The 27,165-nt window shown below is 39.9% G+C and overlaps 1 long non-coding RNA gene across 1 annotated transcript; it reads right to left on the reverse strand.

Annotated features, from left to right (window-relative positions):
* Nucleotides 1–1,426: 1,426 nt before the first annotated feature.
* LOC120878427 lies at nucleotides 1,427–23,761 on the reverse strand. Its single transcript, XR_005724541.1, has 2 exons — nucleotides 23,622–23,761; nucleotides 1,427–1,530 (listed from the first exon to the last, which is right to left on the reverse strand). It is a non-coding gene; the product is annotated as an uncharacterized LOC120878427 (long non-coding RNA).
* Nucleotides 23,762–27,165: the final 3,404 nt, after the last annotated feature.

Here is a 27,165-nt window from a genome sequence, read left to right on the forward strand (position 1 = left end):
TAAATTCAGCCCCAAGACATTTGCCCCCTCTTTTGTAGAGTCTCTCATTACAGCTGCCTTTCACCTAAACTTTCACAACAACAACAAAATGTCACGATACTCCAGTTCATTTGCTCCCAGGAACTCTGTCCAGCAAACTGACACCATTGAATTAACTGAAGATGCCTGTCTCTCTAATGTGTATTCTTGGACTATTGGTCCATCACTGTCAATTCCTTTGTGCTAGATTTTTATTCAGAATTGTAGGCATCACTGAGATATAGTTTATCTGCCAACAACAAAGGAGGCTCATAGGGAAGGAGGACAGACAATCAGGAAACAGAAAAGTCCCTGTGCCAAGGTCCAGCCTCAGCAGAGTCCAGGGATATCCTCAGGATGGACGACGTCGGCGAATGAAGAAAGATAGAGAAAGAGATAAGGAAAGAAGGACACGGGGTGACCAAGCTTCAGTGAGCGAGGCCCGTTTACTTTATTTTCCTCAGGGCTTTTATACCCTGGGTTATACATACAGCAAGGTGAAAAATGCAGTCAACTCAACATCCCATCAGTAATTACTTTTATCAATATCAGGTTCCTTCCTGCAAGAGTCTTATTTTTTGTACATTATCTTCTGGCCCAGAGGCCTGTTGATATTTTATGACCTCTTTTTGATAAAGGTTGGTCAGCCAGAACAATAATTTTCCCTAAAAGTGTTTCTTCTTAAATTCCTAGCCTATGTCACCCTTAAAGTACAGAGTTACATTTTTATGGAGCAAAGATTCAGCGGGTTACAGCAAAGAAAGAACTTATTAACTCAAAGTCTAATGTTGCTAATGCTGCTGCTGCTGCTAAGTCGCTTCAGTCATGTCTGACTCTGTGCAACCCCATAGACGGCAGCCCACCAGGCTCTGCTGTCCCTGGGATTCTCCAGGCAAGAACACTGGAGTGGGTTGCCTTTTCCTTCTCCATGCATGAAAGTGAAAAGTGAAAGTGAAGTCACTGAGTCGTATCCAACTCTCAGCGACCCCATGGACTGCAGCACACCAGGCTCCTCTGTCCATGGGATTTTCCAGGCAAGAATACTAGAGTGGGGTGCCATTGCCTTCTCCTTGCTAATGCTAAGGCTATTACTTGTTTCTACTACATCCTGACTATATGCATTCCCAGGAACACAATGGATAAGGGATGTGAGAACTTGGCAACAAGTATAGGCTCAACAATGTTGCAAGAGTCTGGATAAACCTGCCAAGTAAGCTAGAATGCTAACAGGGGGTTTGAAACACTCCTTTCATGCCCAGGAGATTTATCAGCTAGAGCCCTAAGTTAACTCTTTGGTCAGGGACAGCCCCCTGTTAATGTCAGAAGAGTTGATGAAAGTCATGAAAAAACAGGTTCTGGTTTTGGGGTAGATGCTCAAGAAGGGGGTCCCCTCGAGGCCTGATCTCACCTTTGTCCTTCAGGCCTCTTCCTCATGACCTTTGCCATGGGCGGGATTCTCCACGCTGGCTCCCGGCATCCCTGGATAGACTTGCTTCCCACCTGGAGAACAGCCTGAGTCAGGACAGACAATCACAAGCGGGTTAACTGGGGCACCAGCGGGATGGATCTCCTTCCATACTAATTCACAAAGATGTTTATGCCCCAGTTACCATGGAAAACATTTAATTATTTTTTTGACCTGGTTTTCAGTTTACCTTTTCTACCTGGTCTATAGCCTCCATATTCAAAAGCTCAGGGCAATTCCATTTTATTCAGGGCAAGGAATGATCTTTCAGGACTACTCCTAGATGAGAGTCAGGAGCAGTGGGAAGAGTTCTCCTTTTTTCCTCTCTCATCTCCCCACTCTTCCCCACACATCCCTGGAGTCCTCCTGACTGAAGTTGAATTATCCTATCAGCTCTTCAGCCTTGAGCATGTTCAGATAGGTTTTGCACTATGTTAAAATTGAAACATCATTTTAGAAACATCTCATCTCATGTGAGAAGAGATACACATTAAATCTTATTAACTAGTCATTTACATTTTGATTAAAAAAATATTTGATTGTATTTCTTTTCTTTCCCACAGAGCAAGTTTTAAGAAAAAAGAGCAAATGGATCATAAACACTGAGGAAGAACAAGTGTCATGGAAGAATCTAGAGTCCAAGTGCCTACATTACAATCTAACCAAAAGCAGGATCACAGCGGTTCCTTTTTTCCAGTTCTGCCACATCCCCTTGGTCCCATTTGGTCCCCAAAGGACAAATAGCTCACTGCTCTCATCACAATCTAAGACATGGGAGGAAGACAAAATAAGTGGATTGCAAGTGGGGAACCAAAAAGAGATCAAGTCAGAGGTTTGGGCTGAAGTGCAATTCCCTAAGTGTAACCTTATTTTCTTATTAGTCAATAATCTGGTGCAAGTTCATGTTTTCAACCAGTTTTTGTTGTCAGAGTTACAGAAACCAAGTGATGTACAACAAACGCACAGTGGTTCTTAGGGTGAGAAGGGGAAGGAGGAAGTAGCCCAGGGGCCATCATCTTGGGACATTGAGTTTGATTTTTGATTAAAACTTGGCCTAGAGATTTCTGAAATGTGAATGGAAAAACAGCCGTTTCAGGAATGCAGGCAGTTTTCAGCCTTATGAACAAGGAGATCTACAGGCGAAAATCAGGGCAGGCTATATAATGTGTAGGGCCCAGTGCAAACTGAAAGTGCAGGACCGTTGTTCATTAATTTGTAAAAATTCCAAAATGGTGACAGCAGAGCATTAAAACAAACACTCCTTCTAAGTACAGGCCCCTGTGGAATTGCACAGGGGACGGTCACATGGGGCCGACTCATTATTCAAATGTGGAGTGTAGAACCTCTTCTCATATGGAAATGGTTGCAGCATGATTCCAAGTGGCTAAACTGCTGTCTGTAAGAATATGACTTTCACAAAGGCAGCAAGCTGGACTGTTTGACTTACCACCACATCCCTGAATACAGAGTAGGTGCTCACTAAATATTTGTTGGAGGAGGGGGGAAATGAGCAAACAAACACAAAATAATTTGTGTGCAGTAAGTAGCTGCATCATTACAGATTTGTGTCTGCTTTCAACTTTCCTCTGCAAGAAACTGACCCATTCATTTCAGTTCAGTGACTCAGTTGTGTCTGACTCTTTGCAGCCCCATAGACTGCAGGATGCCAGGCCTCCCTGTCCATCATCAATTCCCAGAGTTTACTCAAGCCCATGTCCATTGTGTCAGTGATGCCATCCAGCCATCTCATCCTCTGTCATCCCCTTCTTCTCCCGCCTTCAATCTTTCCCAGCATCAGGGTCTTCTCAAATGAGTCACTTCTTTGCATCAGGTGGCCTAAGTATTGGAGTTTCAGCTTCAGCATCAGTCCTTCCAATGAGTATTCAGCACTGATCTCCTTTAGGATGGACTGGTTGGATCTCCTTGCAGTCCAAGGGACTCTCAAGAGTCTTCTCCAGCACCACAGTTCAAAAGCATCAATTCTTTGGTGCTCAGCCTTCTTTATAGTCCAGCTCTCACATCCATACATGACTACTGGAAAAACCATAACTTTGACTAGACAGACCTTTGTTGGCAAAGTAATGTCTCTGCTTTTTAATATGCTATCTAGGTTGGTCATAGCTTTTCTTCCAAGGAGGAAGCACCTTCCAATTTCATGGCTGCAGTGACCATCTGCAGTGATTTTGGAGCCCCAAAAAGCAAAGTTTGTCATTGTTTTCATTGTTTCTCCTTCTATTTGCCATGAAGTGATGGGCCCAGATGCCATGATCTTAGTTTTCTGAATGTTGAGTTTTAAGACAACTTTTTTACTTTCCTCTTTCACTTTCATCAAGAGGCTCTTTAGTTCTTCTTTGCTTTCTGCCATAAGGGTGGTATCATTTTCATATCTGAGGTTATTGATATTTCTCCTGGCAATCTTGATTCCAGCTTGTGCTTCTTCCAGCCCAGCGTTTATCATGATGTACTCTGCATATAAGTTAAATAAGCAGGGTGACAATATACGGCCTTGACATACTCCTTTCCCTATTTGGAACCAGTCTGTTGTTCCATGTCCAGTTCTAACTGTTGCTTCTTGACCTGCATACAGGTTTCTCATGAGGCCGGTCAGGTGGTCTGGTATTCCCATCTCTTTCAGAATTTTCCACAGTTTATTGTGATCCACACAGTCAAAGGCTTTGGCATAGTCAATAAAGCAGAAATAGATGTTTTTCTAGAACTCTCTTGCTTTTGTAATGATCCAGCAGATGTTTGCAATTTGATCGATCTCTGGTTCCTCTGCCTTTTCTAAATCCAGCTTGACCATCTGGAAGTTCATGGTTCACATACTGTTGAAGCCTGGCTTGGAGAATTTTGAGCATTACTTTACTACCCATAAGTACAACCATCGCCCATGCTTATGGATATTCTTTAGGACACATTTACTCGAGAAAACCAAATAACTGTTCATGTTAAAGGGTTTGAGATAATCTGAGCACAGATGGTTCTCTGGATTTGGGAGTGTAGCCCCAGTTGGGAGCAGGTTCTTCTTATAACTCCTAAAAGGAACCCAGAGCCTTTCTTTCGTCTCAATTGTTAGAAGAATCAGGAGTAGGTCTTGGGACATTAGTACAGTAACAGGCTTAAGATGATGGGCACTGCAGTCAGGCTAGCTTCATTATTACCTTATTGGGCAAGTTACTTAATCTTCCAGTACCTCAGCTTTCTAGTGTATAAAATGGAGGGATAGTAGACTGCTGTCTTCATGAGTCTGCTTAAAGTATCAAAGGAGTGTTATGTGTCAAGCCCTTAGAACAGTGCCTGGAACATGGTGAGTGCTATTTAAGTATTTGCTGCTTGCTATAAAGTGAAAAAGGAGAGTGAAAAAGTTGGTTTAAAGCTCAACATTCAGAAAACTAAGATCGTGGCATCTGGTCCCATCACTTCATGGCAAATAGATGGGGAAACAGTGGAAACTGTGGCAGACTATTATTTTGGGCTCCAAAATCACTGCAGATGGTGACTGCAGCCATGAAATTAAAAGACGCTTACTCCTTGGAAGGAAAGTTATGACCAACCTAGATAGCATATTCAAAAGCAGAGACATTACTTTGCCAACAAGGGTCTGTCTAGTCAAGGCTATGGTTTTTCCAGTAGTCATGTATGGATGTGAGAGCTGGACTGTGAAGAAAGCTGAGTGCTGAAGAACTGATGCTTTTGAACTGTGGTGTTGGAGAAAACTCTTGAGAGTCCCTTGAACTGCAACGAGGTCCAACCAGTCCATTCTAAAGGAGATCAATCCTGGGTGTTCTTCGGAAGGAATGATGGTGAAGCTGAAACTCCAGTACTTTGGCCACCTCATGCGAAGAGTTGACTCATTGGAAAAGACTCTGATGCTGGGAGGGATTAGGGGCAGGAGGAGAAGGGGACGACCGAGGATGAGATGGTTGGATGGCATCACCAACTCAATGGACGTGAGTTTGGGTGAGCTCCGGGAGTTGGTAATGGACAGGGAGGCCTGGCATGCTGCGATTCATGGGGTCGCAAAGAGTCGGACATGACTGAGTGACTGAACTGAACTGAACTGATAACCCTCTTTGGAAGGACACCATCACCTATGGCAATAGTGAGGCCCCTTCACTTTGGGAAGGTCATGTACCGACTGCTATATTTAAAATGGATAACCAACAAAAACCTATTGTATAGCACATGGAACTCTGCTCAGTGTTATGTGCCAGCCTGGATGGGGGCTTGGGGGGAATAAAGGAGAAGCAATAAATATGTATGTGTGGCTGAGTCCCTTCACTGTTCACCTGAAACTATCACAACATTGTTAATCAGCTATACCCTAATACAAAATGTTTCTGGTATTAAAAAAAATTAAAATTAAAAAAAACGTAGTGGGGCCCCTTCAAGTACCTTTTCCCGGACAGTAAACATTGATGAAGGGAGCAGGAACAGAAGAGAAACAGCAAGCTGGATGCTGCCAACTGGCAAGTGTGAACACTTCCATCCCCACCCCTCCCCTTAATGAATTGCCCTAGATTGCCAGAGAAGGAGGGTTCTTTACTTGGTGGGGTCTTGGGGTGAGGGGATATCGCAGGGCTTGACAGACTGCAGGCACAGGAACTTCAAGCCCCAGTGCTATGATGGGACTTGTATGTTTTTTATTAAAGGCAGAGTTGTGCAGTGGGGTCAGCTCAGGTTGATGATTATAAGCAAGGGTTCTGGAGTCAGACTGAATTCAAGTCCTAGTCTACCAGAGGGGTCAAAGCTAATCTGATGCTATGATTAGAACCCAGCCCTGCATCATTATCCTTTCAAAAGCCCAAAGTTGAACTGTGTATTCTAAATCCTCCTAATTTTCCACAGAAGACCAAGTCCATGTTTGAATAACCAGAAAAGTCTTCCATTTCTTGAGGCTGAGAAGTCTCAAGATGGACTTTACTCCCAATACATCCTCTTTCCAGGAGCCCTTGTTCAGTTTATAATCGTTTTTAAAAATAATTTATTTATTTTTATTTTTGGCTGCACTGGGTCTTCACGGCTGTGTAGGCTTTTCTCTAGTTGCAGCAAGTGGGGTCTACCCTCTAGTTGCGGTGGCTTCTCACCGTGGTGGCTCTTCTTGCTGTGGAGCGTGGACTCTAGGGGTGTGAGCTTCAGTAGCGGTGGCACATATGTTCAGTAGCCGCAGCTCCCAGGCTCTAGAGCACAGGCTCAATGGTTGTGGCCCAAAGGCTTAGTTGCTCCAGGGCATGTGGGATCTTCCCAGACCAGGGAATGAATCTGTGTCTCCTGCATTGACAGGCGTATTCTTTACCACTGAGCCACCAGGGAAACCCAGCACATAACCTCAACACATATACTCTGAACACAGCTAACCAATGTAGTTACTATTTTAATTTGCAGGAAAAAAAAAACTTGGGAGAAAATGTCATTTAATTAAAAAATAACAAAGCCTATGGATTTTACAGAAATTTTTGCAGCTATTCAAGAGCAGGAAAACTGAACGCTGAAAGCTGGAACTGGTCTTACTCTCCTAAGAAGAAAACAAAATAAATGATGGTTCTTAAATGGGAGTGTTAAATTATTTCTCTGCCATTTCAAACTAAGGAGAAAGCAGATAAAATATCTTCTATATGTAATTTGCATATAGCTACAAGGTATAATGAAAGCATTAGTAAGAGATGTGAAAATGTTGGATTAGGAGAGGAGAAATGATTTTAAATCTTCAGTTGCCACCGATTGTGTGTGTTTTTCTGGCGTGTATTCTCCTGTGATCTAGAACAGTCCTATCAAGAATGCTTCCCAAGGCTGGGGATTTCTTTCCCTGGTAGTATGGAAGGCTGAGGGCTGGACCGAGTGAGGATGCAGGTGCTTTAGTTTGCATTCTAGCACCAATCACCTGGACTGCCTGGAATACACGTCTTTTCATTCTCCATGTGGGAAACTCCTACACATCTTTCAGTACTCAGCTCAAAGGCTGCCTCCTCTGGGAAGCCTTCAAGGAAAGACCCCCAGGGAAAGTCTCTGAGTTCTCATACACTTCACTTATATTTCTTTTATAGTACTTTTGCTGTTTCATAACTTTGGTTTCTTATACATGGTTTTCTGACTAAAGTATAACTTTCTTGAAGGCAAGGGGACCTGCTATCTTTATTTCTCAGGCACCTAGCACAGTATTTGACTGATTAAATGATTTAAATTGAAGGAAGGCGCTATGTCACCGTAGGCAACTAAGTACTTTTTGGTACTGCATTTTCTTCATCTGTAAAAGGAAGGCATTTGTCTTTTTTTCTCAAATTCCCATTCAGTTCAAATGCTCCTTGAATGTAAAATATTTAGTTACAGATGTTCCATCCAGCCCTTTTCTAGGGGGTAGGGCAGATAGAGTCACCTCTGTGATCTGCCATCTCCTCTTTGTACCCTCTCCACGCATCTGATTCCCCTACACATCCCAGATATGACTCCTTTTCTACAGACCCTTGCACGCAGCTGCTTATCGATAGTGTCAAGGTTAAGAGCATAGATCCTGGAAACAGACTGAGAAGTGAAAGTGAAAGCCGCTCAGTCGTGTCCGACTCTTTGCAACCCCATAGACTACACAGTCCATGGAATTCTCCAATCCGGAATACTGGAGTGGATAGCCTTTCCCTTCTCCAGGGGAATCTTCCCAACCCAGGGACTGAACCCAGGTCTCCCTCATTGCAGGCAGATTCTTTACCAGCTGAGCCACAAGACAGCCTGTCTGAGTTCAAATACTGGCTCTAGCCACTTATTAACTATGTGACCCTGGAAATGTTGTTTAACCTCTCAGTTTCCTAATTTTAAAATAGAGATGATGATGGTGATGATAATAATAAATGACATCTACCTCATCTACCTCACAGGGTGTCTAGGACAGCTTCTGATCAATCAGAATGGATGCCAGCCTTAAACAACCAGCACAGCTATCCTGGACATGGGACTTCACCCCCGCCAGAGTCTGTCATGGCTGTTGACTTGTTTTAGAGAATGGGGTGGGGGGAGCGAAGCTTTTAGTAAAAGATACTACTGTTGATATTTTCAATAAGGCAGAGGGGGAGGCATGATTCAAGTCAAGTCCAGGCCCTAGAACCCTAACCCCAAGACAGATTTCCAAGCACTGTTGATTTCACAGGCAATAAATAATGAGACTAGGCTGTTCTTTCTGGTTTGTGAGCAGAATATATATCTATTTTTTATTACAAAATAATATTAGGTGATTTCTCAAGAGTTATGTTTCTCTATTATATCTGAAACTTAAGAAATTGTTATTTTAAATAAAATATACTTAATAATAGAGTAACTCTTCTCTATATTTTTTCCTATAAATTATTTCTTAAGATTCCCATCAGCCTGTGAGGTACATAAAGAAGTTATTATCTGTTCCATTAAAATAGTGATCATTAATCTATTGCATATAAGAGTGTTAAACATGTAAGATTTTTGGCAATTCTTTGGAAACTTACATGGACATTGATGAAACACTAATATTCTCTGGAAAGGTAAGACAGTAACTCAGATTCTCCATCAATTTCCTGAATTTAATTGTAAATCTTGGATGATTTTAGAGTCTAATAACATATTAAATGGAGCCATAGCTTAGAAATTGCTGCTGTCACAAATAATCTATTACTTCACTTACTCCAAGAATATGAGGTAAGTGACTTTTTAAATTCATAGAGCAAAGTAGAAATAGACATGCCAAGTTCATAGATTAGATATAAAATGATATAGCAGCATCCCTTTGAAATACAAAGCTATTAAGAGCTTTGTAGACCATCTCTCCTATATGGAAATGAACATGATGCTCAGTCACAAATTAGAATTCCACTTAACAGAATACATGGTGCAGAATGAATAATCTTCACTCAAGCAGTCGACAATTATACTCTCAATCCTCTCTCACTGTTCATTATATTACTACAGACTTGACTTTCAAGGGGAATGCTTGACAACAGTTAAAACTAATACCTTAAAAATGTGAGTTTGGGTACAGATAGAGATCTATGGAATAGATATTAATAAATAATAACTGGATCTTCTGTCTTGTATTCTAGCTAAGTGTTTATTTGCTGGTGATCTTATTTGACAAGTCCAGTGAAACAGAATTGTATCAACTCATCACTAAATGCAATTCTTGTGATGCTTTTTTATCCCTGAGAGCAAGTGAGGTAAGCAAGCTTTTTTTACTGAACAGATTGATGGAATAACATTTTGGAAAAATTATAGGGAGTAAACAGATGGGAAATGGGGGGAAAGTCACATGGGTAAGAAAAGCCATGAGTTTTCGCCACAAAACTAAAAGACATAAAGGACAGTTCTTTGGGGAACTCCATAGGTCACTTGGTTCCACAACAGTAATGCGTTTTCCTTCCAGCAAAGGTTCCAAACTTCGGGAGTACAGGGAGTTTTATGACATATGGCTCTCGGTACCAGCCGTGACAGAGAAAAAGGGCTGTTGACAGAATAAGTCTGACTAAGATAATGAGATCCTTAGCTGGCTGCATCTAATAGCCTCACAGGAAATTCTAAGGTGGAAGTCAGCCAACAAGCCCATCTTCATTTGCCCTTCCCTTTGAGTTGGCACATACAGTAGACACTTACTTATTCCTCTGAAAAATTAATTCCTTTAAAAATGTTTAATGGGAGCATTTCACATGATAGTCCAGCCCGTATTTCAAATTAGGTAAAAGCTTTAAAATAACGCCTTATCTTGCTGGCTTATTACCTCCCCTGCTTATCCTCATTATCTCATGCACAGCATTATGTCATGACGACGGAACATGGAGGGAACATTCAAGAACAGAAACCATTTGTGACGGGAGCGCAGGAGAGAAATGCCCCACAGGGAACTCTGAGTTCACATAGAGGATGATGGTTAAGTGCCTAGGATCAAGCCACAGATGGTCTCTCATCAGGAGTGTCAGGGATTGAATCGTTGTGCCCTCTCCAGATCCACGGATTGAAGTCCCAACCCCCAACATGATGGAGGTGGAGCCTTTGAGAGACAATCAGGCCACTGTCGTTTGAGTCTCCATAAATAGGATCAGTGCCCTTACAAAAGAAGCCAAGAAAACACGCTTGCCACTTCCTCTATGTGAGGTTACAGGGAAAAGGCAGCCCTTAAGGAGACAAGTGGGCTTCCCAGGCGATGCAGTGGTTAAGAATCCACCCACCAAAGCAGGAGGTGCAGTATCCCTGGGTCAGGAAGGTCCCCTGGAGGAGGGCATGGCAACCCACTCCAGTGTTCTTGCTTGGAGAATTCCTTGGACAGAGGAGCCTGGCCAGCTACAGTCCCTGCAGTCACAAAGAGCCAGAGACGACCAAGAAATTTAAAAATGAGACAAGGAGCTCTTGAAAGTTAAAGCGTTAGTCGCTCAGTCTTTTCCGACTCTTTGCGACCCCATGGGCTGTGGCCTGTCAGGCTCCTCTGTCCATGGGATTTCCCAAGCAAGAATACTGGCGTAGGTAGCCTTTCCCTTCTCCAGGGGAATCTTCCCAACCCAGGAATTGAACCCAGGTCTCCCGCATTGCTTTCTTATCCATTCATCTGCTGATGGACATCTAGGTTGCTTCCGTGTCCTGGCTATTATAAACAGTGCTGTGATGAACATTGGGGTACACGTGTCTCTTTCAGTTCTGGTTTCCTCGGTGTGAGGTGGATGAAACTGGAGCTGATTATACGGAGTGAAGTAAGCCCGAAAGAAAAACACCAATACAGTACACTAACACATATATATGGGATTTAGAAAGATGGTAATGATAACCCTGTATGCGAGACAGCAAAAGAGACACAGATGTATAGAACAGAATTTTGGACTCTGTGGGAGAGGGAGAGGGTGGGATGATTTGGGAGAATGGCATTGAAACATGTATAATATCATGTAAGAAATGAATCGCCAGTCTAGGTTTGATGCAGGATACAGGATGCTTGGGGCTGGTGCACTGGGATGACCCAGAGAGATGGTATGGGGAGGGAGGGGGGAGGGGGGGTTCAGGATTGGGAACACGTGTACACTCATGGCGGATTCATGTTGATGTATGGCAAAACCAATACAGTATTGTAAAGTAAAAAAAAAAAAAAAAAGTCACCTTGATGACAATGTGGAGGACAGACTGGACTTTGTGAGATTACATGGAAGATTCAGGAGATAGGCTGAGGGGATAGGGGTACCGGGGAAATAGATTCAGGACTAGTCCTCAGATCTTGCTCTTTCTCTCTCTGAAGTCAGTATCTACCAGGTTAGTCAAATGTCTCAATCACGTCCTTTAGGGCAGTTTGCTTTCCTCCAGCCCAGGAACCAGTCCAGGATCACCTATTGTATCTGGTTACTGTCCCTTCAGTCTCCTTTAATCTTGGAAACATTTATCACCTTTCCTTACCTTTCATAACACTGGCAGTTTTGGAAAGGCCCGTACTTTTATGGACAGTTCCTTGGTTTGGGCTTGTCTGATGTTTGCTCGTGATTAGATTCAAGCCATGCATTTCCAGCTGCACTAGCATGAGTTCCATGTCATGGCCTTCGCAGAGTCACACCTGGAGGCCACATGACGCCTGCCCGCTCCTCGCTGGTTGTTATTTGTCTTGATCACCCGGTCAGGGTGTCGTCTGGTTACTCCATTCTACAGTTACTACCTCCCTTTGTGACCAATAAGCAATCTGTGGGGAAATACTTTATGAGCATAAAAATGCTCTGCTGTGCAGCAAATGTCCCTCCCTGGATTTAGATTCTCTGGTTATTCTTGTCCAGATCTATTTTCACCATGTTGGTTGCCAAATGGTCATTTTTCCAAAACCTCCTTTTTTAAACTAGACATAGTGCTGCCTGAAATCTATATATATGAATATGAAATATATATATATATATATATGATATATAGCTGTGGTTTTGTGACTAAATTCTCATAGAACTGCTCTGTGGGACTTCCAGAAGTCTCCTTAAAGCACAGGTGTCAGGGGTGGGGGGTGGTAGAGGTTCCTCCATGGTCCTTCCTGATGCCTGTAACACAAACATGATAGCTGGAGGCTGGTTAGTCAGCTTAAACCACCTTGTCTCTTGCAAATAAAATCCTCAAACAGAGGATGCCAGAGCAGAAAGAAATTCGAGTCCCAGTTGATACCATGAAGCTTCCAACTAGCCCTGGACTGGCTGTGTCCAAACTTCTGTCTTATTTAAGCCATTATTTGGGAGGATTTCTGTTATAGATGAGCAAAAGTTTCTAGCTAGATATGTACCTAGTAGTTGAATCTTTCAGAAATATGAGCTTTAAGTTTAGATGACCTTTCTGTGAACCTTGCTAGAAAAGGAATAGAAGCAGGTTATAACTAACGCTAAGATGATATACTGAGAGCAGAGATAAACCGTCTGGTTCACTTCAGTTCTCCAGCAGTTAATGGATGTTGGCACATAGTAAACAGTGAATAAATATTAGCTGAATCCAAATTACATAGAAAAAGTCCCTTCCCTAAGAAACCTCACAATCAGGTAAATAAATAAATAAATAAGGTAAGAAGCATGGTAAAGGAATTGTTTTGGGTTTTTTTACAGTATGTTTTTTTTTTCAGGTTGATTGTATTAGATGTACAGCTCTCTGTGTTTTGACAAATAATATACAACCATGAATCAACCATAATATGGAATATTTCCATCACCTCAAAAAATTGCCTTGTGTCCCCTCTCCCTACCCCTAGTCCTTAGGAACTACTGATCTGATTACTGTCCCACTAACTCTGACTTAATCAGAATATCAAGTAAATCAGGATCCTTTCATATCTGGCTTACGTCATTTAGTTTGATGCCTCTGAGAGTCATCTATGTTGTTTCACGCTTTAGAACTTCATTTCTTTTTATTCCTTGTATTGGTCCACTGTAAAGATATACCACAATTTGCCCCATCTATTTCTTAGTTGATGAATATTGGATTACTTCTAGTTTGAGACAATTATAAATTGAAATGCTGTAAATATTTGCATACACCGAGGCCACAGAAATTTAAACCCTACTGAAAGTGCATGAAGATTCCTTTTTTCCCTAATTCTCACCAACACTTGTTATTTGTTGTCTTTTTGATAATAGTCATTCTGACAGGTATGAGGTAATATCTTACTGGGGTTTTGACTGGTATTTCCCTGGTGATTAGTGCTGTTGAGCACCTCTTCACGTACCTATTGACCATTTGTATGTCTTCTTCGGGAAGATGTCTTTTCAGCCCCCCATCCATATTTTAATTGAATTGTGTTTTTATTTATTTGTTTTACTATTGAATTTTATGAGTTCTTTCTATATTTTGGAAATTAATCTCTTAATCAGATACATGATTTGCAAGTATTTTCTCCCATTCAGTAAGTTACCTCTTCATTTTGCTGATCGTTTCTTTTGCTGTGTGGGAGTTTAATATATTCCCATTTATTAATTTTTGCTTTCATTGTTTGTACAAATTTTGCTGTCATATTTAAAAGCTTTTTGCTGTGATTGTTATCAAGAAGTTATTGCCCTATGCTTTCTTCTAGGAGTTTTATGGTTGGAGGCTTTGTGTCTAAGTCTTTAATCCACTTTGAGTTAATTTTTGTGAGTGATATAAGATACAATTCAATTTCATCCTTCTGAATATGGTTGTCCTGTTTTCCCAACACCATTTATTGAAGAGACTATCCTTTCCCCATTGAATATTTCTGGATGTCTTGTCAAATGTTAGTTGATCATATATGTACAGGTTTATTTCTGGGCTCTCGGTTCTGTTCTATTGATCTATGAGTCTATTTTTCTGCCAGTACTGCAATGATTACTATTGGTTTGCAGTATAGTTCGAAATCAGGAAGTGTAAAATTCCTCCAGCTGTGTTCTTCTTGCTCAGGACAGCTTCGGTCTATTAAGTCTTCTATGGTTCCATACAAATTTTAGTATTGTTTTTAATATTTTTGTGGAAAATGCCATTGGAATTTTGTTAGCAGTTCCGTTAAATCTATGGGTGGCTTTGGTTAGTGTGAACATTTTCACAATATTAACTCTTCTAATCTACGCACATGAGATACTTTCCCAATTATTTGTGTCTTTTTCCATTTCTTTCATCAAACTGATAGTCTTCCATGTACAGATCTCATTTTTTTGGTTAAATTTATTCCTAAGTATTTTATTGTTTTTGATACAACTGTATATGGAATTGTTTATTTCTTTTTCAGAGAGTTTATTGTTAGTGTAGTATAGAAATGCAACTGATTTCTCCATGTAAAGTTTGTATCATGAAACTTTACTGAATTCATTCATTAGGCCTAATAGTTTTTTTGTTTTTTGGTGGAGTCTTTAGGGTTTTCTTATATATAACATTATATCATCTACAAACAAAGACAGTTTTGCTTTTTCCTTTCCAATTTAGATGCCTTTTACTTATTTTCTTTGCCTGCTTGCTCTGGTCAGGACTTCTTATGTTGAATAAGAGTGGGGAGAGTGGGCACCCTGTCTTCTGCCTGATTAAAGAGGAAAAACTTTCCATCTTTCACTGTTGAGTATAATGTTAACTGAGGGCTTGTGATGCATGGTCTTTTATTATGTTGAGGTATGTTCTCATTCTGCCCACTTTGTTGAGTTTTTATCAGAAACGGTTATTGAATTTTGTCAAATGCTTTTCCTTCATCTATTGACAAGATTCTATGATTTTTATCTTCCATTTTGTTAATGCGGTGTATTCTATTGACTGATTTGTGAATATTGAACTATCTTTGCATCCCCAAAATAAATCTAACTTGATCACAGTGTATGATCCTTTTAATTATTATTGAATTTGGTTTGTTAATATTTTGTCAAGGACTTTTCATAAGGTATGCTAAGTCGCCCCAGTCGTGTCCGACTCTGTGTGACCCCATAGATGGCAGCCCACCAGGCTCCTCTGTCCATGGGATTCTCCAGGCAAGAATACTGGAGTGGGTTGCCGTTTCCTTCTCCAATGCATGAAGGTGAAAAGAGAAAGTGAAGTCTCTCAGTTGCGTCTGACTCTTAGCGACCCCATGGACTGCAGCCTACCAGGCTCCTCCACCCATGGGATTTTCCAGGCAAGAGGACTGGAATGGGTGCCACTGCCTTCTCCGGTTCATAAGGTATATTGGCCTTTAATTTTCCTTTTTCTCTTCCTTAGTTTTAGTGTCTGTATCTGGTTTTGTTATCCTATTGGACTTGTAGGATGATTTTGCAAGTGTTTCTACCTTTTGGAATAGTTCGAGAAGCATACGTATTAACTTGCCTTTAAGTGTTTTGTGGCATTCACCTGTGAATTTATTCGGTCTGGACTTTACTTTTTTGGGAGCATTTTGATTGAGTATTCAATTTCACTAGTAGCGATTGATCTATTCAGATTTTCTATTAATATTTATTCCTGATTTAGCATTGGAAGATTGTATGTTTCCAGGAATTTATTCATTTATTCTAGATTGTCCAGTGTGTTAGTGTATAAATATTTGTAATAGTTTCTGATCATTTGTATTTCTGTGGTGTCAGTTGTAATTTCTCTTTCATTTCTGATTTTATTTATTTGGACCCTCTCTTTTTCCTTGGGAGTTTGACTAAAGACATCCATTTTGTTTCTTATCTAAGAACCAGCTATTAGTTTCATTGATCTTTTCTATTGTTATTTTAGTCTCAATTTCATTTACTTCCACTCTGATCTTTGTTATTTCCTTCCTTCTACTAACTTTGCACTTTGCTCTTTTTCTGCTTCCTTCAGCTGTAAGGTTAGATTGTTTATTTGAAATCTTTCTTGTTTTCTGAGGTCAGCCTGTATTGCTATAAACATCTCTCTTAAAACTGTTTTTGCTATATCGATAGGTTTTAGAATATTGTATTTCCATTTAATATGTCTCAAGGTATTTTTCACGCCCTCTTCAACTCATTTGTTGGCCTACCATTTGTTTACTAGCTTATTGTTTAACCTCCATGTGTTTGTGTTTTTCCAGTTTTCTTCTTGTGATTGACTTCTGGTTTCAGACTGTTGTGGTCAAAAAAGATGCTTGATATGACTTCAATTCTTCTTAAATTTATTAAGACTTATTCTGTGACCTAACATGTGATCTGTCTTGAAGAATGTTCCATGTGTACTTGAAGAAAATGTGTGTTCTGCTGTTTGTAGGTGGAATATTTTATATATATATATTAATATATATATTAATATATATATTAATGTCATCTGATCTAAGGTGTCACATAAGGCCAATGTTTCCTTTTTGATTTTCTGTCTGGATGAGCTATTCATTGATGTAAGTGAGGTGTTAAAGTCCTCTACCATTATTGTATTACACCAATTTCTCCCTTTAATATTTAGTTGTTCCTATATAGGGTGCATTGATACTTATAAGCATTATATCCACTTGTTGGATTGACCCCTCTATCATTATGCAATGCCCTTCTTTTTTTTTTAACAGACTTTTTTTTAAAGTCTATTTGTCCAATATAAGTATTGCTACTCCAGCTTTCTTTTAGTTCCTATTTGCATGAAATATTGTTTTCCATCTCTCAACATTCAGTCTGTCTCTAGATCTGAAGTGAGTCTCTTTTAGGTAGCAAATATATGAGACATGTTTTGTTTTCTTTTGTTTTAATCTATTCAGCCACCCTATTTATGTCTTTTGATTGGAGCATTTTTTTCTATTTACATTTAAAGTCATTATTGATAGGTGTGTACTTATTGCCATTTTGTTCATTGTTTTCTGGTTGTTTTTGTAGTTCTTCCTTGCTCCTTTCTTCTTCTCTTCTTGTCTTCCCCTGTGATTTGATGACTTTCTTTGGTGTTATGTTTGGATTCTTTTCTTTTGTGTGTGTGTCTATCTATCATAGTTTCTTGGTTTGTGGTTACCATAAGGTTCATATTTAACAATCTATGTATATAGCAGTCTATTTTAATTGGATGTTCACTTAAGTTCAAGCACATTCTAAAAGCAGTACATGTTTACTCCCTTCATTTTATGTTTTTTAACATCATATTTTACATTTTATTTCATGTAACAGTTATTTTAGATATATATGATTTTACTACTTTTATATTTTAACTTTTATACTGGCTTTACAGGTGGTTGGTAAATCCCCTACTTTTACTATTCATTTGCCTTTACCAATGAGATTTTTTTCTTTCATAATTTTCTTGTATCTATTTTTGGCCTTTTCTTTTTTATTTAAAGAAGTGTCTTTAAAATTTTCTGTAAGGCTAGTTTGCTGCTAAGTCGCTTCAGTCATGTCCGACCCTGTGCAACCCCAGAGATGGCAGCCCACCAGGCTCTGCCATCCCTGGGATTCTCCAGGCAAGAACACTGGAGTGGGTTGCCATTTCCTTCTCCAATGCATGAAACTGAAAAGTGAAAGAAGTCACTCAGTCATGTCCGACTCTTTGCAACCCCATGGACTGCAGCCTACCAGGCTTCTCTGTCCATGGGATTTTCCAGGCAAGAGTACTGGAGTGGGGTGCCATTGCCTTCTCCAAGGCTAGTTTAGTGATGATTAATTCCTTTAGCTTTTGCTTGTCAGGGAAACTCTTTATCTTTCCTTCAATCCTGAACAATAACCTTGCTGGGTAGAGTTGTTAAGTTTTTTTCCTTTCAGTGCTTTGAATATATCATACCACTTCCTTCTGGCCTGTAAAGTTTCTGCTGAGAAATCAACTTACAACCTTACGGGGGTTCTCTTGCATGTAAGTAGATGCTTTTCTTTTGCAGATTTTAAGATTCTCCATATCTAACATTTTAATTACAATGTGTCTTGCTGTGGGTTTCTTTGGGTTCATCTTTTTTGAGACTCTGTTTCCATGACATAGAATGTCTCCCCTTCACCGAGTTAAAGATTTTATCCATTATTTATTCAAATAGGGTTTCTGTCCCTTTCTTTCTCCTACTTCTAGATGAGAATATTAATATGCTTGATGTTGTCCCAGGGGTCCCTTAAATTATCCTCCCTTTTAAAATTCTTCTTTTTGCTGTTCCAATTAGGTGATTCCCTCTGCCCTATCTTCAGTTAGGTGATTCCCTCTGCCCTATCTTTGATCCATTCTTTTCCATCATTTAGCATGTTGTTGACTCCTTCTTCTGTATTTTTCATTTCAGTTACTATATTCTTCAAGTCTGATTTTTTTTTAAATATTCTATCTAAAAGTTCTAAGTTCATCCATTCTTCTCTTGAGTTTGATGAGCATTTTTATGGCTATTAATTTGATACCTTTATCTGGTAAATTTATCTGATATCTTTATCTGCTTATCTTTGTTTCATTAGTTATTTTTCTAGGGTTTTATCTTGTTCTTTCTATTTGGAAGACATGTCTTTGTTTCCTAATTTTGCCTAACTCTCTGCATTTTTTCCCCTATGTATCATGTATAGCATCTATATCTCCCAGACTGGAAAGAGTTGGCCTTATGTAGAAGGTGTCTTGTGGAGACCACTGGTGCGTGCCCCCTGTAGAGGCTGTGTGAGCCTTTCTGTTGTGTTTGGGCCACAGCTGCTACCCTGCAGGTGGACTGGTAGGTGGGGCTGGCCCCGAGTGTGACCGGCGGTGAGGCCCAGCCACAACTTTTGTGAGCATGCTAGTGTACAGGGCTGAAGCAGGAGACACTTGGGAGGTTGCCAGTGTCAGCCAAGGCCACCCGCCAGGTGAAGTGGGGCTCGCCTCCCAGGGTGGGAGCCACTTTGAAGGGGCACTGATGCCAGCTGGGGACGCCCATCAGGTGAGGCAGGGTGGGAGTCCTGTTGGAGGGGTCGGCAGGCTGGCAGTTTGGGTAGGACAGGTCCTCAGGGGAACACTGGGATGGGGTGCACAGCATTAGCTAGGTTGGTTAAGAGTGACTGGAATGGTGCCTGCCAAACCAGCTAGGTGGAAGGAAAGTTTAAAAAAAGGAGCAGCACCTGCCAGTGCTTCTCTCCCCCAGAGGAAGCTCCAGCGGATCCCTATCCCTCTGGTACCTTCCTTAATATTAACCGGTGGATCGTCTCATATGACACAGATGCTTTTCAAGCTATTGCCTCTGTCCTGGGACTTGAAGCAGGTGAGTCTGTGTGTGTGCCCTTCAAGAGGTAGAGTCTCAGTTTCACCCAGCCCTTCAACTCTCCCGGATGTAACCCCCACTGGTTTTCAAAGCCAGGCATTATGCAGGCTCGTATCCTTGCTGCAGGTTCCCTGGGCTGGGGAGCCTAGTGTGGTGCTCAAATCCCTCACTCCTCAGGGTGGACCTCCATAGTTGTGACAGCATTCCCATTTTGGGGTTGCCACACTAGGAGTATGGGTTCTAACTAGGCTGCATCTCTGCCTCTCCCACCCATCTCATGGTGGCTTTTTCTTTATATTTTTAGTTGTAGAAAATCTGTTTGGCTTACTCCCGGTCATTCTTAAAAAGTTGTTCTATATGTAGTTGTAGTTTTGGTGTGTCCATGGGAGGAGGTGAACTCAGGATCTTCCTATTCTGCATTTTGGTCTGTACTCAAGAAATAAACCAGAAGAGAGGAAATTGGAACATATTTGGAGAAGGGGGGTGTTGGAAGTTAAGTAATATAGCAAGATTACAAAAAAGGTAGAAGGAGATTAGGAAAGGAGTTTATGAAGACAAAAATGAATTCCTTCTTCTAAAACAGAAAAGAAAGAAATTAAAACAAAATTTATTGGTTTGTGGGAGTTTGGGTTAGTTTAGTTTTTAAATTTTTACTTTTATTTATTTTATATTGGAGTAAATTTGATGTACAACATTGTATTAGTTTCAGGTCTACAACAAAGTGATTTAATTATACATGTACATACACTGTTCTTTTTAAGATTCTTTTCCCGTCTAGATTATTACAGAGTATTGAGTAGAGTTCCTTGGTCTATTCAGTAGGTCTTTGTTGATTATCTATCTATTTTGTATATAATAATATATATATGTTAATCCCAGCTTCCTAATTTATCTCCCCTTCCTTTCCCCTTTGCTAACCATACGTTTGTTTTCTACGTCTGTAGATCTATTTGTTTTGTAAACAGGTTCATTTGTGTATTTTTTATATTCCACATATAAGTGATATCATATGATACTTGTCTTTCTCAGTCTTACTTAGTACGATAATCTCCAGATCCATCCATATCATTGCAAATGGCATTATTTCATTCTTTTAATGGCACAGTAATACTCCATTCTTTATCCATTCCTCTGTTGATGGACATATAGGTTGCTTTCATGTCTTAGCTATTGTAAATAACGCTGCAATGAACAATGGGATATGTGTATCTTTCTGAAGTATGGTTTTCTCTGGATATATGCCCAAGAGTGCAATTACTAGGTCATATGGCAGTTCTATTTTTAGTTTTTTAAGGAACTTCCATACTGTTCTTCATAGTAGTTGTATGATTTATGTTCCCGCCAACAATGTAAGAAGATTCCCTTTTCTCTACACCCTCTCCAGAATTTATTGTTTGTAGGCTTTTTGATGATGGCCATTCTGACTGGTGTGAAGTGATACCTCATTACAGTTTTATTTACATTAATAACATATTTGAGTTGAGCATATTTTCATGTGCTTTTGGACCATCTGTATGTCTTCTTTGGAGAAATGTCTAATTAGATTGTCTGACCATTTTTTGATTGGGTTCTTTGTTTTTCTGATATTGAGCTACATTAGTTATTTGTATATTTTGGTGATTAATCCCTTGTCAGTTGCTTCATTTGCAATATTTTCTCCCATTCTTTGGATTGTCTTTTTGTTTTGTTTGATTTCCTTTGCCGTGCAAAAGCTTTTAAGTTCTGTCAGGAATATTAAGAAACAATTGTGAACAAGCAACAAAGTTTTATATGAACCATTTTCTCCTGATTATCTTGATGCTAAAGCAGAAAACAAAATTAAAACAAAATTTGTATTTGAGGTAGTGGCAAGTTATATGGTTTCCACTTCTGGCCTCCAAAGGGACACAAAATTATCTGATGAAAGGAGGAAGACAAGGGTGTAAAACAGGTTGGAGAAGAATAGATCTGGAGCAGATGCTAAGGAAAATGGGAAAGAGAACTAACTAGTAACAAATGAAAAGCAAGTTAAATGGTGTTAGGACCCAAGTGAATCTGGAAACCTTGAAATTGTAGCTGTTTCAGTTGCACAGTTGGGCAACTTTCCTTACTTCTATTGCTCAAATCAACAGTGTACAAACAATGAAGGCCAGCACAAGGAGGGACTCGGCAGTGTAAAACGGGTGAATTCACTGAGAAATGAATGAGAAGGTTTTTTTTTGTATAAGTTGGATTTTCTTTTATTTTTTATTTTATTTTATTTATTTATTTATTTATTTATTTTACTTTACAATTCTGTATTGGTTTTGCCATACATTGACATGAATCCACCACAGGTGCACACGCGCTAGACAGAAAAAGAGTCCATGAGGGACTGATGGATTAGGGCAAGAAGGAAAGGCTGCAGGAACTAGGGATGAAGTTGAAGAGCAAACTTCAAATCCAATGATTATTCTGTGCTTTTTGTTTATGGGATCAAATTATATATTCTATATAGCCATTAGGGTGTATTTGGTTGCAAGTAAAATCTACCCCCTCAAATGACTTTCAATAATGGGACATAACAAAAATCTAGAACTAGGAAGCTCTGTGAGTAGTTAAATAAATGGCACAAAAGTATCAGGAATCTGGGCCAGTGTCTCTGCTCTCGTCTCCGTTACTCTCACAAATTGTAAGATGGCTGCCAGAAGTCACCACAGGATTCCTGTCTTTGTAAAACACTACCCCTAGCCAGCCTTGGGAGGTCTAAGCCATGGTGTGATTGCTGCTGCTGTGGGTGTGGTTTCCCCCTATCACCAGATGGAGTAGGCTTCTGCTAACTATGACAGCAGTGAAGAGTGGTCTGTGAGAATCACAAGTCATTATTCTTTAGAATAGCCATCAAACAAAAACTCACTACCATTAAGTACCCAAGTGACTGCACCAGTGCTTCAAGTATTTTTCCTAGAGATCTTTACATCAAGGCACTAAAGAATAATTTCCCTATTTATCGGGTGTGGAAAATGAAGCCCACTGAAGGGAAAGTACTTGGCTGGGGTCTCTCAGGACTTCCCCAAGTTCAAGGCAAGTGCTAATTACCCTGATAGAGATTATAACCAAAATGCATACAATCCTTTGAACCTTTACTAAAACATTCACCTTCTCAGGACAGCTAAATTTCTACTGTCTTTTCCCTTTATCTAAAAAAAAAAGATACTTCTACCTAACCTCTTGTTTTTCTCATTAATATACATCTGAATACGTTGCAAATACTTCTGAAAAAATACTTTCCACGTTAGGCCTTCCATGTTCTTGACTTTCCTGACTTCAATTCACAGTCATATATTGGCTGATGCTTCTAAGTTTCCTCCATGTGCTGAACCTGGATCCTTTGTGTTTCAGCTAAACGAACATTTGAGGTTGAAAAGGGAAGTGGGCTCGTAGACCACAGTCTGCCTTACACTGTTTGGACAAATCTAACAGTTCACTGTATTTTACCTTTATTTTATTAAAAGAGTATAAAATATAGATAACAGTATTGATGATAGTAATAAAAAGCATTAGTCTTATAAACTTAGTATAGTTATGACAGAAAGGAGCAAATCTTCATTCTCTTCCAATGCTTTTTAGACTTCAACTGATTAATTTTTATCAAGTTGTGATGGAAAAATGCAAAATTGAGAATATGAGTAAAATGATAGAGCCATATTATCAAAGATTATATCCACACACAGAGAGAGAAATAAAATTAATAGAATTATATAATTCTATTAATTAGTATTCATGCAGTTTACTCTAATTCACATTTTCACGAACTCATATGTGAAAAGGGGACTATCTACTTCTCTTTATACTCACAGTTCTCAAATCTTGTGGTCTTCTTTAAATAACTTTTCTCATTTCTTCCTAATACCCACCTTGATCCTTTTACTTTGAACAGAAGTCTAACACTGCTGTTCCTCTATGTTTGTCTCTGACTCTTCCTCTCTGTCCTGAACTGCAACTCTCACACTTTCATTTTTTTTCTATCAGTTGCACTTGCTTTCCTTTCCCCTAAAATGTTCCTAAATGTCTCAGTGATTTTTCTTTCCAGAGTGATCCTAAGTGCCTTTAAGCAAAGAGAATAGGAATACAGTCAACATAAAGAAGTAAGAATTAGAAATAACTTACGTGTTGGCAGTTTCTTAGTATTTTTTTCTATGTGGATTATTTCTTATTTGTGCTCTTTAGACCATAATAACTATTAGAATTCCTCTGCCTGGCATGGTCTTGAGAATCTTGTTATAAGCACTGAATGTTGTATTAACCAATAAAATTTAGTGAACAGTGCACACAGAGGACCTAAATTCCAATCTAATATCTGCCTTTGGATAGTAATTAACACCACAAGAGTTTGCTCATTTTAGGCTTAGTAGAAGGAAAAACAAATCTAAATTCACAAAAAATCTGAATCACAGACCATTTTTAAAAGCTAAATTGCTGGGACTTCCCTGGTGGTCCAGTGGTTAAGAATCTGCGCGTCAATGCATGGGACATGGGTTCAATCCCTGGTCTGGGAAGATTGTACATGCCACAAGGCAGCTGAGCCCCTGTGCTACAACTGCTGAGTCCACGCTCTGAAACTCATGAAGCCCGCATGCCTGGAGCCTGTCCTCTGCAACAAGAGAAGCCACCTCAATGAGAAGCCTGAGCACCATCACAAAAGGTAGCCCTGCCTCATTGCAACTAGAGAAAGCCCTTGAGCAGCACTGAAGACCAAGATCAGCCAAAAAAGAAAAAAGAAGAAAGTAAACGTAAATAGCAAAAGTGTATATCTCCTTGAAAACCTTTCTACTTTTAAGTAGGCTAACATCCTAACCACACAGTCACAGTCTCACTTGGGACTAATTTTTTTCTTGTGATAGCATTGAGAGTTATTCCTTCTAAGAATGGTTTCACTAGATATTTACATTTTATTTTAATCTCAAGAATTAGGGTTACATCTCTGACAAAATTAGAAAGGGTTAGAAAGGGATTCACTGAATGAAATAGCATATGTGATTTCAACTGTGAGGGACAGGGTCAAAGATTGTCATAGGTGGTATTAATCTTCAGTCTATTGCTTCTTCATTTATCATAAGTAATTAGGTGGTACTTTATTATGTCATCAAGTTCGTGGGCCTTAATTAGAAAAACAAATCTACATTATACGGAGAATTTGTGGATGTTGAAACACTTAGATATAGCACTTGGTGGTGGCTTAGTCACTAAGTTGCGTCCAACTCTTGCAACCCCACCAGGCTCCTCTGTCCATGGGATTTCCCAGGCAAGAATACTAAAATGGGTTGCCATTTCCTCTCCAGGGGATCCTCCCGACCTAGGTTTCAAACCCAGGTCTCCTGGGTTGCAGGCAGATTCTTTACCAACTGAGCCACCAGGGAAGCCCAGATATAGCACTTAACTGATGCCAACTCCCTCCCCCCAAATTCTTAGGGAGAAGATAAAGGAAGAGCAAAGTGCCATTCAAAACCCACAAGATTTGGAGTAAAATGACCAGTCCGTATCTGGAGCACAATGTACTGTGATTTTGGACAAGTCCTCTAACCTCCCCGAGCCTGTTTTCCAGCTGCAAAATGATACTACCAACCTCAGAATGTTATTTTGAGTGTTAAGTTCAGTCATGCATAAGAAAATGTTTGAACCCTGTTTAGTAGCATTTCAAATGCTAGACTAAAACTGGAGGAACGTTAAATTTGCATTTGATTGTTTTTAAAATGAAATTGTTCTCATCTTGGTCTAAGAGAAAAATTTCCTGCAACACTTGGCATCTTTTGAAAAACTAATAATAAACTCTTCCACCCATGACTGACTCACAATCATTTTATACTTTTGTGAAAAGAAGGAAACATGGTTTCAAAAGTAGTGATTTTAGTCAAACTGTCAAATCATCCCTACTTTTGGGTCAGGAAAACATCTCCATGTGGATGCAGTGTGGAGTTTAAAGTGGTTTTTCACTGAAACATCAACAATAATTTTGGCTAAAAGTTAAATTTTCATTATGTTTGGTTTAGCATGAACTAAAGTTTTACAAAGAGTACTAGGATCATAACAGATGACAGGAAAGCACTGAAGGAAAGGATTGCTTTTGATGTATTTTGCATTTATACATGCAGGAAAGCCAAGACAGTGACTCTTGACTAGGCTAGATCATCTAACTCCAGATGGTGATAAGTAATATGTGTGTTGTGTGTTAAGTTGCTCAGTTGTGTCCGATTTTTTGCTACCCCACAGACTAGCCCACTTGGCTTCTCTGTCCATGGAATTCTCCAGGCAGTACTGGAGTGGATTGCCATTCCCTTCTCCAGAGGAACTTCCCAACCCAGGGATCGAACCCTGGTCTCCTGCATCGCGGGCAGGTTCTTTACCGTTCGAGCTACAGGGACGTTCTGATAGGTAATATCATCATCAATAAATAATTTGTTTAGTATTCACAGGACTCTAAGCACTGAATGGAGAATAACAAAGGAGAAATGTAAATATGTAATAATACATCACCTATCAGAGTTTTGAAATATAGAAATTGTGCTCAGGCTGAAACGCCAGTCACTTTCCCCTGCCAAAGTCTCCTCAGCCTGTTGCCTGCAGATTAGAAGAGCCTTCCGTGAAGAGGAGCCATCCTGCCCTGCTCTCTGACCACTTAATTTGGCCAGGGACAGATTCTTGGCCCAAAGTGAGTCAATCATATTTTCAGAGATGGAAAGGCTGAATTGGAGGGTGCTGGCACTGAAGACGCAAGGTCATGAAGAGTTGTTGCCAAAATCGACAGCATGGCAGCCCAAAGCCAGTGTTATGAAGGAAAAGAAACTAAAAACTTCACAGAGAAGCAGAATAACTCATCTGCAGAGAGGAAGATGGAACAGCTGTAAAACAGCTGAAGGATGAAGAGACGTTAGGGAACCAAGTAGCTAGAAGGAGGGGAGAATGAGAGAGAGATCTCTGACCATGCTTCCTTCAGCTGGGTTCTGAATAATGTCTTAAAATAAATCTCCTTTCCTTTCTTGTGCTGTCTCCAGTGTGTTTTGGTTTCTGAGAATCAAGGGACACTTTACTAAGCCTTCACTGATTGGACTAGAGCCCAAAGTCAAAAGATAAACAAGAAAGGCACTTGAACAGTCAAATTACATTTCCAAAATACTATGGAATAAAGCTCACAAGACACTAAGAGTCTTTGATTGTTTATTTAATTTCTTATAGCAGCTTTATTAAGATAATTCACTTACTATAACACTCACCCTTCTTTAATTGTATGTTTACTTTAAATTTCTTTTAATCCCATCAATGCAAATCTCATGTCCAAGTCTACCAGTAGCCTTAATAACCAGGAGAGAATGGCCAGTAGAAGCAAGCACACTAGGGCAATAAAAAGTGACAGTTGACGGCACAGCAGCAAAGGAGGAAATAGAAAAACTATAAATAGGAGAACAATAATTCCAAAGAAGAAAAAAAAAATAAAAAGAGCAATTTGGGGCGTGTAGTGTGTTTTCGTCAGGCCCTTCTAGTTCCGAGGAGCAGCTCAAGTTACATCTAATATTAGGGGAAGGAGTTGTAAGGAATGAAGAAAACAAGAATCTCAACCCCACAGGCCTCGTGGGAACTACCAAAGGCCAAATCACCAAGCCTTTGGAAGAACAGGCGCTGCAGCGAAGCCAGACCTCAGGAAGACTGGAACCAAGAC

Source organism: Oryx dammah, unplaced genomic scaffold (genome assembly GCF_014754425.2).
Source record: "Oryx dammah isolate SB20612 unplaced genomic scaffold, SCBI_Odam_1.1 HiC_scaffold_19, whole genome shotgun sequence".
NCBI lineage: Eukaryota > Metazoa > Chordata > Mammalia > Artiodactyla > Bovidae > Oryx > Oryx dammah.